We start from the raw sequence: 15,279 nt of genomic DNA, 5'->3' as shown, positions 1-15,279 counted from the left end.
CTATAAAGGAAAGCAGCTGGACGTTCAGGAGAAGCAGCGATTTGACATTAAAGTTCAGCATATCTCCTCTGACAGCTTTTACTTTACTTTTGTGTTTTCTTTTTTTATAACAAGACTGTGGGGGTGCAAATGGTGAACAGTGGGGGAGGGGCCTGGCCAACAGAAGCTAGTTTTGCTCTGCGCTGTAGACAGATCCACAGTTAAGCCTTCGTTTCCCAGCAGATCCTCATGTCCAGGCATCATTCCAGCACCTTTGACTGTTTCATAAGCTTCAAAACAACCCACCCCCCCCTCAACCCCCCTCGCCTGAATCTCCCCAAAACGATAAGCTGCGTTCAACGGCACATGGAGACAAAAGTTGTCCAAACGAAGCCCAGCTTTAATGCTGTTTCTCATCGTCCCTGAGGACACATCCACCACACTGCGCCACACCCAGGAGGGTTTGTTCAGGTGTGTGCCTAAAGAGGCCAGTGCAATGCTTTTACTCTGAAGTCTTATTGATCCACGCTGATTCAGAAGAAACCAGGAAGTGATCACTTTTATGCAAATACCGAGTTCAATCCTGATTGTGTTTTAGTTTTTGTTAAAAATCTCATGAAAATGCCAAAGAATCCAGTCTGATCCAGATCATCTTACTTCCAAAGCCCTGCTTATCTCAACCTGATATGGTATGTAAAGCAATCTTAACCTACATTCCCCACATGCACCATATTTCTGCTGCCCCCCTCACAGAAACGAGCTGGTTTTCCTCCTTCCTGCATGTGATCTGAAATGCTAACACATGAAGATTCTCAGAGGTCTATTTTTATCTATGAATGTTTCTCTACTGTTGTGATAGTTTCAGGGTTTTGTTTTTTTTCTTCTGTTCTGATTAGTTAGCAACCATTATGTTACAGCTCACACTTGTATTCTTCACAGTTTATTGCCTTTGTGGGTGAGTGAATAAAAAATGATGACAAACTTGTTTTAAGTTCTTCTTTTCTTTCTATAGTTAGATCTGCTACACCACATGTGGATCTGACCCTCCAGATCATTTTATTTTATTGTCGATTATCGTGCACGTATTTCTAACTTGTATAATGTTGACAAAATATATTTTTTATGGAGAGTAAAATATTTGAAGGTATTTAGGTTTAAGTTGATTTATTCTGGAATAATATTCCTGCCTTTTTTATTATTCATAGTAATGTTAAAACGTTACATTTAAAAAAATAAGTTTCTTCAATAAATGTTTATCCTGTTCGGCTCGCAACCTAAGATATGTTTTGGATCTTGGTCCCCCTGTGCGATTGAGTCAAAGATTTACAGAAACTACTACAAATAAAAGAAAAATCTCAAGGAAGAAAAAAATTGTATTTTGAAAAAGCTAAATTAAATCTTTAGGTTTTCATTTCTGAGTTATATAAAACAGAAATGTTTTATTCATTTTGTAACTGCAGCTCAGTCTGACTAATGTTCTGATCTAAAAACGGTCCGCTCACGTTGGCGTCTCTCCAAAGAGGACACACAGCGCTAAGTCAGTGTGAGCTTTATTTTTGGCGTGTGGGATAGGACACGGACCGTCAGCTACAGCAACAGCAAGCTCATTTTCAAACACTTTCTGTAGCCTGAAGGAGGAGAATGCAGCTTAGTCCGTCTTCAGGTGCAGAACGCAAAACTTTTCTTTGTATTTTGGTCATCAGAACACAGCAGATTCTTTAATAGACCTCGTAAAATATTTATATTTATGAGGTTTTTATTTCAGCAAATGGGCGATGTCATATTTGCTGCCTAAAAACAATAAAAGCGGTTTTTGAATTGTTAATAGTTGAAAAGCTACAGTAATACTGGAGCTGTGGTGTTAAAGATGAACAGATATTGGACTGTATATGAGAACTGGACTGAGTGAATGTGATGTGACACCCATAGAAAACGGTTCACTTCCGGCTCCAACTAAGTGAAGCCACTTCAGTCGCCATTTTTTTCACAGAATGGACGGCGCCAGATTGGAGTCAGTGAGCAAAAATGGAACCGACTTGATCTGAGTCACCGTTTCTATGGTTACCACTCTCACCAATTAGGATAGCTTGTTGGAAGGAAAATCACAAAATCTGTCAATCAAATGTTTTGACACGAGAACACATTAAAGAATCTGATTGGTCAGTCATTGAAATCTGGACATAGCCTTAGATCAGGGTTCTCAAACTCAATTTGCCTTGGTGCCACTGAAGGCCGAGTCTGGCTGAGACTGGGCCGTATAGGGTTCCATTTGTGCCAAAGATATGTCTTTGTGTCCATTGTCTATATCAGGATTGTCAAACTCATTCGCACAGGGGCCAAAATCCAAAACACAGGATAAACATTTATTGAACACTCTAAAACTACATTTTTAAAACTATAAAACTTTTTAACATAATCATGAACTAGATATACAACGTACTTGCGATAATGCTAGTGTGAAAGCTGAATTTGTCTGCTGAAGATGCTAGTGCTAAAAATGCTAAGATCGATAGCTAAAAACGCTGATGCTAATAGCTGAAACTGGTAGCTTATAAGCAACTAAAACATCAGCTAAACGTTAAATTATCCTTAAAAACTAAAAAAAAAATAGGTTGGCCAAAACACTTAGCATGTAGCTAAAAAAATAGTTAAACTTCAAAATAGCCCAGAAAACTGAAACAAAAGCCTAAATCAGCCAAAACAGCGAGCATGTAGCTGAAATATTAGCCCAACTCCAAAACAGCCAAAAAAAAAAAATCAAAAAGCTTAAATTAGGGTCGTGCACAAAGGAGATGTAAAGCAGTAATCTTAACCATCATTAGCTTTAAACTAATTAAAAACTAGATATATAGCATTATCTGCGAAAATGCTAGTGTGAATGCTACAAGCTGAATTTGGCCGCTGAAGATGCTAGTGAAGATAGCTGAAATCACTGAAGCTGAAAGCCAGCTGAAATATTAGCAAAACTCCAAATTAGCCTTAAAAACAAAAGCAAAAAAAATGCCATTAGCCAAATAGGTAGCATGCAGATAAAATATTTGCTTAACTCCAAAACAGCATAAAAAAATGTTTAAAAAGCCTAAGTTAGCCAAAACAGCTAGCATGTAGCTGAACTATTAGTTAAACTTCAAAGTACCTTAAAAAAACCTTAATAAGTGCCAAAATAGTCCAAAAAGCTTGCAGAATGACAATTAAAAAAAAAAACTTTTTAACATAATTATGAATAATAAAAAGGCAGGAATATTATTCCAGAATAAATCAACTTAAACTCTAAATTACTTTCAATATTTACTCTCAATAAAAATATATTTGGTTAAAATTTTACCAGTTAGAAATAAGTGCAAGATAACATCAGGCCATGAATATCAATACAATATAATGACCTGGAGGGCCTGATCTGCCCCCCCGGGCCTTAACACATGATCTATATCTTTGGTCCATCGTCTATGTCTACTGAACACGTTTTTAAACATTTGTTCATGTCTATGTTCTACTAAGCAATATGCCCAGCGTGTCCTGTGAAACAACAGGAGCTAACGACGCTAGCAACTATTGCTTAGGACTTTTCTGATGACCAGATCCAACAACATGATCAAATGCAAAGTTTCAAGCATAAATCAAGATGAAACATCACAACGCAAATAGAAAGCTATCATCAAAGAAGTGTAGACCTGCAGACGATGTTACTTGGTTGACATTGAGCTTTCATATTAAGGAGAGTGCTGCAAAATATTGACTTGAGGGCCGTAAATGGCCCACGGGCCGTCAGTTTGACACCCCTGCTTTAGATGCTGAAGCCGTACCAATATGTCGGTGAGGGGGTTCTCCTGACTGGGTTTCTTCACTGTGGTGGTTCTGATCTTGTGTTCTTGATTGGCTCATAGCAGCACGTCTTATGTCACAGCAGAGTTGTAACTGATGCAGTGCCACTAATCTCCTGAACAGAAACCCAGATAGTTCCCTGCTGGCCTTAATCTTTCCGGCTCTTTATATAAACTCAGACGGAGGCTGATAAGTGCTTACAGCATCAACCTCCTTCACGACACGCCATTTCTCAGAAACTGACCCCATCTTCAACCACAAGTTTCCAGCATCCGCTTTAGTGGTTAAAAGCAACCGAATCTGCAGATTAGGAGCTCTTGAGACACTGATATGATTCCCAATCAGGGTTTCCCGGGAAAATCCACTTTTCTCTGATTTTAACCTCAATTATTCTCAAAATAGTGCAGATAAAATCTGCATTGAAGTCTCTTTTGGTTGATTACGTGATATGATCTCTCGTTAGTGGACAGTCTTGGGGTTGTAAAACTCAGATTCTTGGGCAGCTTTTGGAAAAAAACGAATCATTTTGAAGGAAATTCCTCACAAAATCAAGTCTGCTGTGATGTTCTAAAAGTGGAAGCATTCTTAGCATTTAGAATTCAATGGATTATCTTTTCCACAAAGAATTAAAGAAGAGGATTTGCAGCTCAGACAAAAAAAATCAGGCTTAAATCTAAATTGTAATTGCATTAGTCATAAAAATGTATTGTTCTTAGAAAAAGAGAAATGGAAGCTAGAATTAAATATATGGGCCAGATATTTCCAGGAAACATCAAATTAAGCAGATTTTTCAAATGTGATTATAATCTGCTGTGCATGCAAAAACATCACATTACATTTTCTCTTCTTTTCTGAATATTGCATTTTTTGTCTCTCATTTTATACAGTTATTGGAGTAAACAAATTCCTCATTTTACCAGCATTTTCTTGTTAAATCTCTGCACCATCTGATGCCACGCCTCCAAAAAAATGTTTACTGTTAATTTCCTTTGCAATTTCCTGGACAGAAAGGTTTAAAATGCTGCAAAGTTTTATAAAGTTTATTAATATTTTTTCTTTCTGGAGGATATATCAAAACCTAAAAAAAAGAGAGACAAAAACAAGAATGAGCTGCACCAGCTCCAGCAAACTGGAAACAGAATGTTTTTCCGACGGGATGCAGATTTCACAAAGATCCCATTAGCTTCAGCTGCTTTCCCACTGCATGTACACCTGAGCTGTCCTCTTTTGTCCGCGTCTGCCTGTCAGATCTGCTCCAGAGTGTCAGACTGGTGTGTAGGACAAAGCAAACACTGTCATGATGGGGTGTGGGTTTCCTCAGTGGAAGCACTTGTACAAATCCTGCTCATGTTACTGAAAGGCACATGGACAAACGTGCACACAAACTTTCAGTGTTGTGTGTGTGTAGACCAGCGGAGATCATGAAGGATTTTCTGAACCGAGTCCTACAATTATCAGCTCTAACAGTCAGCTGTTAAAAGGCTTCTGCTTTCAGCAGTCAGAAGCAGTGAAAGTCAACTGTGCCCTCTAGTGCAACGACCTGGTATTTCTGGTATCATTTTGATGTGCTCAGTGCTGTAGTTTCCTCTATGTCACATGTGTCAAAGTCAAAGCCGGGGGGCGGATCCGGCCCGACAGGTAATTATATCCGGCCCTCCAGATTATTTTATGGCCGGATGTGAACTTGTGCTTCTTTTTAACCTGTATAATTTTGACAATATTTATTTTTACAGAGAGTAACATATTGGAAGTTATTTGATTTATTCTGGAATTATATTCCTGCCTTTTTATTATTCATAATTAGGTTAAAAAAGTTGCGGTTTTAAAGTTTTAACATTTTTTAGACTAGGATTTTTTGATAATTTTTAGGCTAGTATGGAGTTTAGCTAATATTTCAATCACTTGCTAGCTGTTTTGACTAATTCAGGATTTTTTAGGTTTTTTTTAAGGCTGTTTTGGAGTTAGGGTTTCTATTTAGCTAATATTCATGCTAGCTGTTTTGACTAATTTAGTCTTTTTTGTAGTTTTTATAGATTTTTTTATTAAGTTTAGCTATTTTCTCAGCTACATACTAGCTACATGCTAACTTAAGTTTTTTTGTTTTGTTTTGTTTTTTAGATTCATTTGGCATTTAGCTAATATTTTAGAAGGCAATCAGCTTTAGTGTTTTCAGCTTTCACCTTCAGTGATTTCAGCTACCAATTTCATCATCTTCCACTATCAGCACTAGCATCTTCAGCAGCCCAATTCAGCTTACAGTATTCACACCAGCATTATAACAGGTTCTGCTATATATCTAGTTCATAATGATGTAAAAAAGTTACGGTTTTAAAGTTTTAAATATTTAGTTTAATAGTGTTCAATAAATGTTTTCCCTTTTTCGGCCCGCGGCCTAACGTGTGTTTTGGATTTTGGCCCCTTGTGTGATTGAGTTTGACACCCTTACGCTTTCAAGAACAGTCCAAAAACACGCTTACACGCTAAAGGAGTGCAGGGGACTAATGACCTGTCCTGGATTCTGTCAGTCTTTGCCACTACAGCTGCTGGGATAGGCTCCAGCAACCCCCAGGATCCTGTAAAAGACAAAGGAGGAGCAGAGGATGGATTAAGCCGTAGAGGTATTCAATGACTGTTAATATGTAAACTGACTCTATTAAAAAAACATACTAAAAAGAACATGGAGACATTTATTGTGGCCTTTTATTAAGAGGAATATGAAGGCTTCTTTAAAGAACGTTCACTTTTGAGTATGTCATTGTAGCCTTTATAGGGAATTAGTGTGACATAAATTCCTAACTCTTTTTCTGCAATATAGATTCTAATGTGCTAGTGTTCTGGATTGTTTGGTTTATTTTGCAGCAGTGAACAAACAAATATCTATTAAAAAACTTAAACCACAGAACAGAATGTGGTTGAACCTCAGATAAGACATCATGTTTCTCATACAAATGAAGTCTCCTCTTATAAACAGTTTCATGTAACAAAAACTTTTTGAAAAACTCTTAGATCCCAGTAAAAAGAGCTGATGTCATAGTGACCTAAATGATGAGGTGACCTCAAAACGTTTCTCAAGACTTTCAGAATCCCACATGAAGTCTTTAGGTAAAGTGCTGTAAAATAATCACTTTCTGTTTTTCAGTTTTTTTTTTTGTAGGCATTCTCAATTTTTTTGCAATTTTAAATACAATCTTTTTTTTATTTGATATATGTTGTTATTTAATCTGAGAGATGTTTGCTGAAATGTTAAATTTGGGCTGTTTTTTTTTTGCACATATAAATAATAGCATAAAATGTAAAAACATTTGTTTATTTTATGTATGTATTTCCCTGTCATAGAAAATAAATGTTTACAGCAAAAGTTTAAAAGAATTGGGCAAAGGTTTCCTCTGGGATTCTGTAATGATCCACTTTGACCGCTAGGTGGTGACAGAGTCAAACGCGTGTTAAATGTCCTCCCTGTTCTGTTGCTCCCGGTCACATCTGCTGTAGAACTGAATGTACGTTCATCTGAACAGATTTATTTACCCCCCAGTCAATATATCTGTTTCACCAGTCAATGAAATGCTTTAATATTTGATTATGAAACTAAATAAAAGTCTAGTTACTTTTATTAAACATTAAACCAGAAAACCCCCAAAAGTTCCTATAAATGTCTTCAAAACATAATTTCAAAGGAGACTTTGACCAAAAATGCTTGATTTATTGTGGTTATTCCTTCAGAAGACGGTTCTTTTTCCTGTTTGATAACCCAAGCTCCTTCAGCACAGATCTCTCCTTGTTCTGACTGCAGATTCTGTTTTCTGACGTTGGAACTGAACAACCGCTGGCCTGTGGCTCCTCCTCACTAATCTCTGTCAGTAAATACTTCCATTGTTTGTGGTTGACTCGGACTGGAATAGTTTACTATACTCTCTTTGTGATTGATCGCTCTAATGCTGACACACTTGACCTGACTTTAATTAACACTTTTAATCACCTTTCTGAATTATATGTTCCTAGTTTGAGATTTAGATGGCAGCTAATTTTTAGTATTTAAAAAAACTACTTGGTTTTATTCTTAGAGATTATCAAACTTCTAAAGATTTAGGACAGATTTGTACAATTCCCTTCCTTCTTTCTGTTAAACATGTTTACTTTGTGTATTTTAAATTAGCAATGGGTATACTAACGACATAATATCAATTTAAAAAATATATGTACTTGTATTTTATTCTTTTAAATCATTTCCAAACTTGTTAAAATGTAAATTAATTGGAAACATGAGTTTTGTGATTCTTTGATGCTTTTCACAAACACTTTTCAATCAATTTTTTTCCTATAATTATTGAATGTAATCATTTTATCAGTAATAATTTTTCCTTTTTTCCATTTTATGCTCTAACACTTTGAAGGATGGTATAAATTGGGGAAACGTTTTCTTTAGATTTTAACAAATTACACATTTATATTTAAAAACATACTTGTGTGCATTTTTGTACCACAAAAAAATCTGTGGAAAACCACATCCTCGCTAATGCTAACCTCTCTGTTTGTCCAGCAACAAGCGAAATGAATCCAATGAGAAGATTTTGGAATGAAACTCCTGATTTTTATACACCTTAACTTCATCTTAAATAACTTTACTCCCTGGAGTCTCACAACAACTTTGAGTGAAAGACAGAAACCTTTTCTGATGGGACTAAAGTTGGCCATCAGATCAAACTCAGTTCTAAAACTTTGTACCAAAAGGAAATCCTTCCCACAGTAAAGCACGGTGGAGGCAGTATAATGGTGTGGACCTTTATTATGGTTTGGGACACTTTTTTCTACATTGCATTTTATGGATAATGTTTTCCTCTAAGAAGTGAATGCCTGCAGCAAATGAGACAGTTATGACTGGAGAACTTCCTTATTTATTAAATGATTTCAACGTTTGTTCGATTGTTTCAGCAGATATGAAGTGTTTATCAAAGTCGCGTCATCACGGCCTGCCAGGAAGCCTTCATTAAAACAGACGGAGGATTTTGAAACTGTGGGACGTCCACAGAGTCACCTTGGTGAGTTGAAGATTTGGGGATTTTATTAGTGGTAAGAGTTGATCTAATTACTGAAGAGTGATTCACTGCAAACAAAGAGGTTCATTGACTACGTCTCCTGATTGTCTGGTTTCTCTTTTAAGGTCGATCTGTTGTTAAAACCCTGAGGAGAACTTTAATCACAGGGATTTGGTCTCGGAAGAAAGGCTTTAAAATCCTGTGTTACATAATTCAGAAACAGTGACAGTGACTAAAATAGTGGTAGATTTTGAAATGGTGGCATGTCCGTGGAGTTTTTGCAGGTATCAGTCAGAGTTTCATCTCAGTGAGAAGGAAACTGTGAGCTTTGAGTCTGGATGGTGACAGTAACTGTTTTGCAATAATCCTCTGGATTAAAAATGCAGGAAAATGTAACTTTCTTTGTGCTTGTTCAGACTGATAAAACACCGATTACATGACTTATCACAGAGTGAGTCAGTCATTTGAATTATGAATAAGAATGTTCTTGGGCAAAATGTAATTTACACACCTGGTGATGTTGTTTATTTTCCTTTTTTTAGTAGAACAAACTCGTTATTTTCTGGAAATAGTTGATGAAACATAAAACAGCCAAAAGAGATTTTCATTTCCTGTTTTAATTATTTTATCTTTGACTTTTTGTTAATGTGATAATGGCTAATTTAGGTTTCTGCTGTTAAGATATGTAAATGAATATTCTTGTTTTTATTTTTTTGTAATATTTAGCTTATGAAACAATTTACATTAAAAACCACAATCATATCAGTGTTTTAAAATAAAAATGATATGATACAAAATAAACATAAATTTAAGAACAAAATCTTGTGTTTAATAGAAAAATTGTTTAAGTTACTAAATTACTCTCATACTTTGTTCCGGATTAATGTTCCAAACAGAAATATAAGATAAAAAAGATATTAGAATCTGATTTGTAAAAATGTATGATATGTTCATATTTGTGACACATGTTGTTAATAGAAATGAATAAATAGTGTGATTGTTATCTATATTATATTGTTTCTGTTTTATTCTCATTTCACTTCATTTTTTAAGAAGTTCCCTTCATAAAAGAACTCAATTGATATTTGATGTTTCAAAGATCAAAGAAATAAAAAATGGTAAATGTTATTAAATTTGATCAATAGGATAACCCATTGATCTATGAGTTAATTCAACTCAAAAATACGCTGTTTTAGGATCATTTGACTTTTTTATGTATCACAGGTCCAATTTTCTTTCTGGTATTGCAGCACAGATTTGTTATTGGATTTTATGGAGTAAGATATCTGTCAAATACAGATATATTCATAAAGACGACATTTAGCACAAATCAATACTTTGTACTAAACTTTATCTAGAATACTTTTTAACATTAAATGTTAATAATTCCATGTTTCAGTAAATAAAAATCAAACTGCAATACTTATATTTAGTGTAGTATACAAAGACCTTTTCCTAAAAAAAAATCAAGAATAATACAGTTTAATGTCTTAAAACAGAATAGCCACCACAACATAAGATATTGAAAAAAATAATAAATTAGGAGTCTGTTAATCAGGAGTAATAAATTTAAAAACTTTAAATAGTCGAATTACTTTTTGAAGATTTTCCAATATTTATTTTTCATTTTTCTTTAAACATTTTTAAGTCAGGCTTTTTATTTTGTAAAGGGGCTTTCCTTGACCATTTTCTCCAAAAAACAAACAAACAAAAGAAAAAAACAAAAAAATATTTACAGAAAAGAGCGAATGTGAAAAAATCTGAGCTTTTGAAGGCATCCGAGACAAACCCTCACCGCTTCAACGTTCTGACTTTTGGTTTTTCAACCCTCCAACACGCACATGCTGTTTGTGGGTTACCTGCCGCACCTGCAGCACGCCGTCAGTCTAACTTCATATACAGTATATATATACATATATATATATATATATATATATATATATATATATATATATATATATATATATATATATTATTTTTCCAAAATCATGATAAGGTTTACAGTAAATGTTTTACTGTAATGCAAAACTGAGTCGATAAAGATAATATATATATATTATCCATCTTCTTCTTGACCGCTTCTTCCCTTTCGGGGTCGCGGGGGTGCCGGAGCCTATCCCGGCTACTGATGGGCGAAGGCGGGGTACACCCTGGACAGGTCGCCAGTCTGTCACAGGGCCTATATATATATATATATTATGTTTAGATAAAAAAAAAATCCACACCAAAGGTATAAAAGAATTAAATCACTTACTCTTCTTGTACTCTAGGGGGAGACAACGAGCCTAATTTCTTGTTTAGGGACAAAGCGGAAGTGGTCGTTACTGTTTTTTTTTCCTTTTAATATTGAACACTGAAGAACATGTATACAAAATAATAAATTAGTGGGAATATAACAAATTCGTTGCACAATTGTACAAAATAACGGAATACAATGGCAAAATAAAGACACATAGATCTGTTGTCCTTTACAACAGTGAGAATTTTTCCTGATTTTTATCTTTCATGAATTTCAGTGAATAAAAAATATAAACAAATCTTATGAAAAATATTAAAAATGGTTTAGTTTTGGCATTTTTGATTTTATGTATATAAGACTTGCCCTGTATTATTAAAACATTATATTCAAAATCAAACAGGCTGTTGTGTGAAAGTACACAAAAAATAGTATTTTCCCCTTTTTCTTACTTAAACAGGGAAATTAGAAGAACAGAATTTTTCACCATTTTCACTGGAATGTGTTTTTCTGGTTGGGCCTTCATGAGGCACACAGATAGACTACATCTTGTGTAGACGGTGTAATCTGAAGGAGATCAGTGACTGTAAAGTAGTGGTTGGTGAGAGTGTTTCCAGACAGCACAGGATGGTGGTGTGTAGAATGACTCTGGTGGTGAAGAAGATAAAGAAAGAGAGGGCAAAGGCAGAGAAGAGGACAAACTGGTGGAAGCTGAAAAAAGAAGATTGTTGCATGACTTTCAAGAAACAGTTGAAACAGGCTCTGGGTGGTCAGGAGGTACTCCCAGATGACTGGATAACTACAGATAATGTTCCTGTCTGTTACCTGTCTCCAAAGAGACATTGTACTTGGTGTGTTATCAGTAGATAAATAGATAAGAGGACTGAGGAGAGGTCCAAGGCCAAACTAGGGGCTTATGATGACTTGTGTGCTAGTTTGGGTTGTAAAGAGGGAGAGAGTGACCTGTACAGAGTAAAAAGGCAGAGAATAAGGATGGATGGTAATGTGGTGACAGATTTCAGTCGTGTAATGAAAAGAGGCCACTTATTAGGTGTAAAAAAGGTGATTTCTATCAAAAAAAGGAGGATAATAGGAATAACAAAATAACACAAATGCTCGAGCAGGCAGCAGAGGGATCCCCACCTCCCCACTGCCACCACTCTTCCATCAACTAACCCACAGCCAGCCTTCTGGGGCAAGAGGGGCAGGTGAACCCATCCAGGGCGTACCCCGCTTTTGCCCAGGACAAGTTCTGGCCGCTCGTGACCCCAAAAGGGACACAGTGAGTTAAGAAAATGGTTGAAAAATAAACAAAAAAGCAAACTTGTAGCTAAGAAAAGCTAACTGACTATAGCAACAGTACAAAAAAAATAAAATAAAAAATAGGACAGCAAGGTCAGAATACCCAACTCTCTTTCTTTTTCTGATTCTTTTTTCTGGCACATGGCAGACATTTTTCTGTCTACACTGCCCTAAATGCGATGTAATTGTTTTATTCTATTGTATTGTTGTCAATTAACTACACTGTCTCTTGCTTATGACGTCCCTGAAATGACATGAAGGCTGGTGGCAATATTTCCTCTATACTGTATCTACATTTACAAATCATTAAAGTAACGCTTAAAACTACAAATACAAACATGTAAACTGTTCATCTGTGCTTGATTGTTGTCATTGCAGAGACGTCTTTTTTTCCTGATGTTGCAGAGACTTTGTTAAATCGATGTTTCGTGACTTGATAGAAATATCTGTGAACCCATGACGTATTTGTCATCTAACAGGAGAAATTTGTATTCAAAACAGACATATGAAATGTTGCATTCTTATTTTTTGTAAAATTGTGCACAAAGTATTAATTTGAGTACAATTTTGTCTTTATGCATTTATTTTTGACAGATTCTTTACTCCATTGAAATGTATTATTTGACAAACTCAACAACATATAGTTATAATTTGTCTATATTTGTGTGTGTCAGTATTGTTGAACAATGCATGATTATGTGTAGATTTATAAATATAAGTATTTTTGAAAAATATGAGGAGAAAATAAGTGTTTCAGATCTTCTTCTGTTTAGTATTCTATGGATGTGTTTAAAAACCCAGATGAGTTTTGATGGCACCATCACCTCATTTTATTTTCTATAAATTGATTATCTTTGTTGTAGACGAATGTTCTTTTTTAATGTGAAAATCAACCTAAGTCAAATCACATAAGCAGCATCAGCGCCCTCTATGCTTCTGATTTGGCCTTTGCAATGAAACCATTCTCACAACAGTCCTGTCCTCCTGATGCGTCCATCATTGTCCCTCTCCCCCCTCCATCTTTCAGCTACTGTCTTTGTGTGTCTGTCTCAGTTGTATTGAAGCTGCTGTCAGTCTGGACCTGAGTGTTGAAGCTGGGGGGCCCCTGCACTGGGAGTGGAATTCCAGCTCTCAGGGCCGAGGGGAGGATTTCCTTTTCAACGTGTCGAGCTGGTAAATATGTCACAGGGCTGGAAGCCGATCCTGTGAAAAACAGGTGGAATGTTTTCCAAGCCTCCTCAGGAGCGTGCGCGGTCCTTCCCCGCACACACTCAGAGGTAAAGAGGGTCAAACCCCCGCCGGCGCAGGGATTGTCTGTCAGCATCCAGCAGCTCCGGAGTGCTTCATCTGAAATTTGCGGCCAGTTCTTCTTATTTGAGAATCCTGTGTGGAGCGCGGGGGTTCACCACAGATGAATTTCACTGAGCAGCCTGCGGTGACAGGTGAAGACGCATTCAAACAGATTTCACTCTGTCAGGGAGGTGTGTTGCTCAAAGAGTGAGTCATGGATTTGGTGTTGGAAAAACCTGTTGAGTCATTTCTAAACTCAAACGCAGACTCACACTGTAAACATTAACCTACATTTAAAGGTTAAGATCCCATCGAGGAAGAAAAATGTCCTTTACATGACACAGGGGGGTCAAACTCAATCGTGCAGGGGGCTAAAATCCAAAACACACCTCAGGTCGCAGGGCAAACAGGTTAAACATTTATTGAACACAAAAAAATTACAATGAATAAATATAGGAATATTGTTCCAGAATAAATCAACTTAAACCTTGAATAACTTTCAATATTTTACTCATAATAAAAACATATTTTGTCAAAATTATGCTAGTTAGAAATAAGCGCAAGATAACATCAGGCCATTAATAACAATACAATAAAATGATCTGGAGGGCCGGATAGAATTATTATTTATAGGTGTGTATTGGCGAGAGTCTGGTGATACAACACATATCTCAATACCTGGATCACGATACGATACGTTTCACAATATATCCCAACAACAAATGTACATGAACACATTTTCAGTATGACTTTGAATAAAACACTACCTGTAATAAAATGGTCAAATTAATTTTATTTAATGATCAAAATGCGACTGTATCCCATACAAGTTGCTTTTACCCAAGCAACTTCATGGTGCTTTATTTTGGTAAGTAAAGAAATATTTGTTCTTAAAAGAAACAGCATTTCCATATTTAAATATTTTTCAGTATAAAGAGAAAGTGGAAAACAAAAATAAGACGCTAAAGGATTCCCGTAAATAAATGAAATATCCTCATGTTGACATTTTAAATCGATACAAGTTTTGCCGAATGAAGTGTTGCGATTTATCGCAAAATTGATTTTTTCCTACACTCCTAGTATTTATAATGTTCTTTCTAATTAAACATGTAGCTTAAAGTCCAACTCAAATATAAGGAAAGTGGTGAGGCTCATCCATAATTTTAATTTTAGGCTTTATTACAAACTATCATAAGAAATTCTTGTCTTAAAGACCCACTCGGATGAAGATGGTGTTTTTAGCATGTTCTTGGAGCATTTTTCTGATGATGGACGACACATATAAAGAAAATTAAGCTTTATCTTTCATTTTTGAGTATTACTGTACTCAAATTGTTGTGAATCAAAATCGGACAAATAGATCCATGAACGTCTTCATTTTCCTCATCTGAGCTAGAATCAATACTGTACAACGATATTGGTCTCCATTTTTGTTTAACCAGTAATGTTAGGTTTGGAGTGTGGAGGGTTTTAAGACAGCGGGGAGAGCGTGTAAACAGATGGATGACGGCGCCAACGATCCCGCACACAGCTCAGAGGGGAAATTCTACTGAACTACTGCAGAAACTGTGTCCTAGAAAACTTTACAGGTTTATTGAGTTTGTCTAAAACTGTGGA

At 35.8% G+C, this 15,279-nt stretch overlaps 1 protein-coding gene and 1 long non-coding RNA gene across 2 annotated transcripts in view; both read left to right on the top strand.

The window, feature by feature from the left end:
- Nucleotides 1-964, top strand: part of oaz2a (ornithine decarboxylase antizyme 2a) — a gene marked incomplete in the record, with an annotated part of 9,197 nt that extends 8,233 nt beyond the window's left edge. Inside the window, 1 exon segment of the mRNA XM_024264362.2 lies at nucleotides 1-964.
- A 7,380-nt stretch (nucleotides 965-8,344) lies between these two features.
- LOC118598919 lies at nucleotides 8,345-10,291 on the top strand. Its single transcript, XR_004948150.1, has 2 exons — nucleotides 8,345-8,837; nucleotides 8,960-10,291. It is a non-coding gene; the product is annotated as an uncharacterized LOC118598919 (long non-coding RNA).
- Nucleotides 10,292-15,279: the final 4,988 nt, after the last annotated feature.

The sequence above is a fragment of the Oryzias melastigma genome, linkage group LG6 (assembly GCF_002922805.2).
Source record: "Oryzias melastigma strain HK-1 linkage group LG6, ASM292280v2, whole genome shotgun sequence".
NCBI classification, from domain to species: Eukaryota; Metazoa; Chordata; class Actinopteri; order Beloniformes; family Adrianichthyidae; genus Oryzias; species Oryzias melastigma.
The sequence above is the reverse complement of the archived record's forward strand: the minus strand, read 5'-3'. Positions and strand labels throughout refer to the sequence as shown.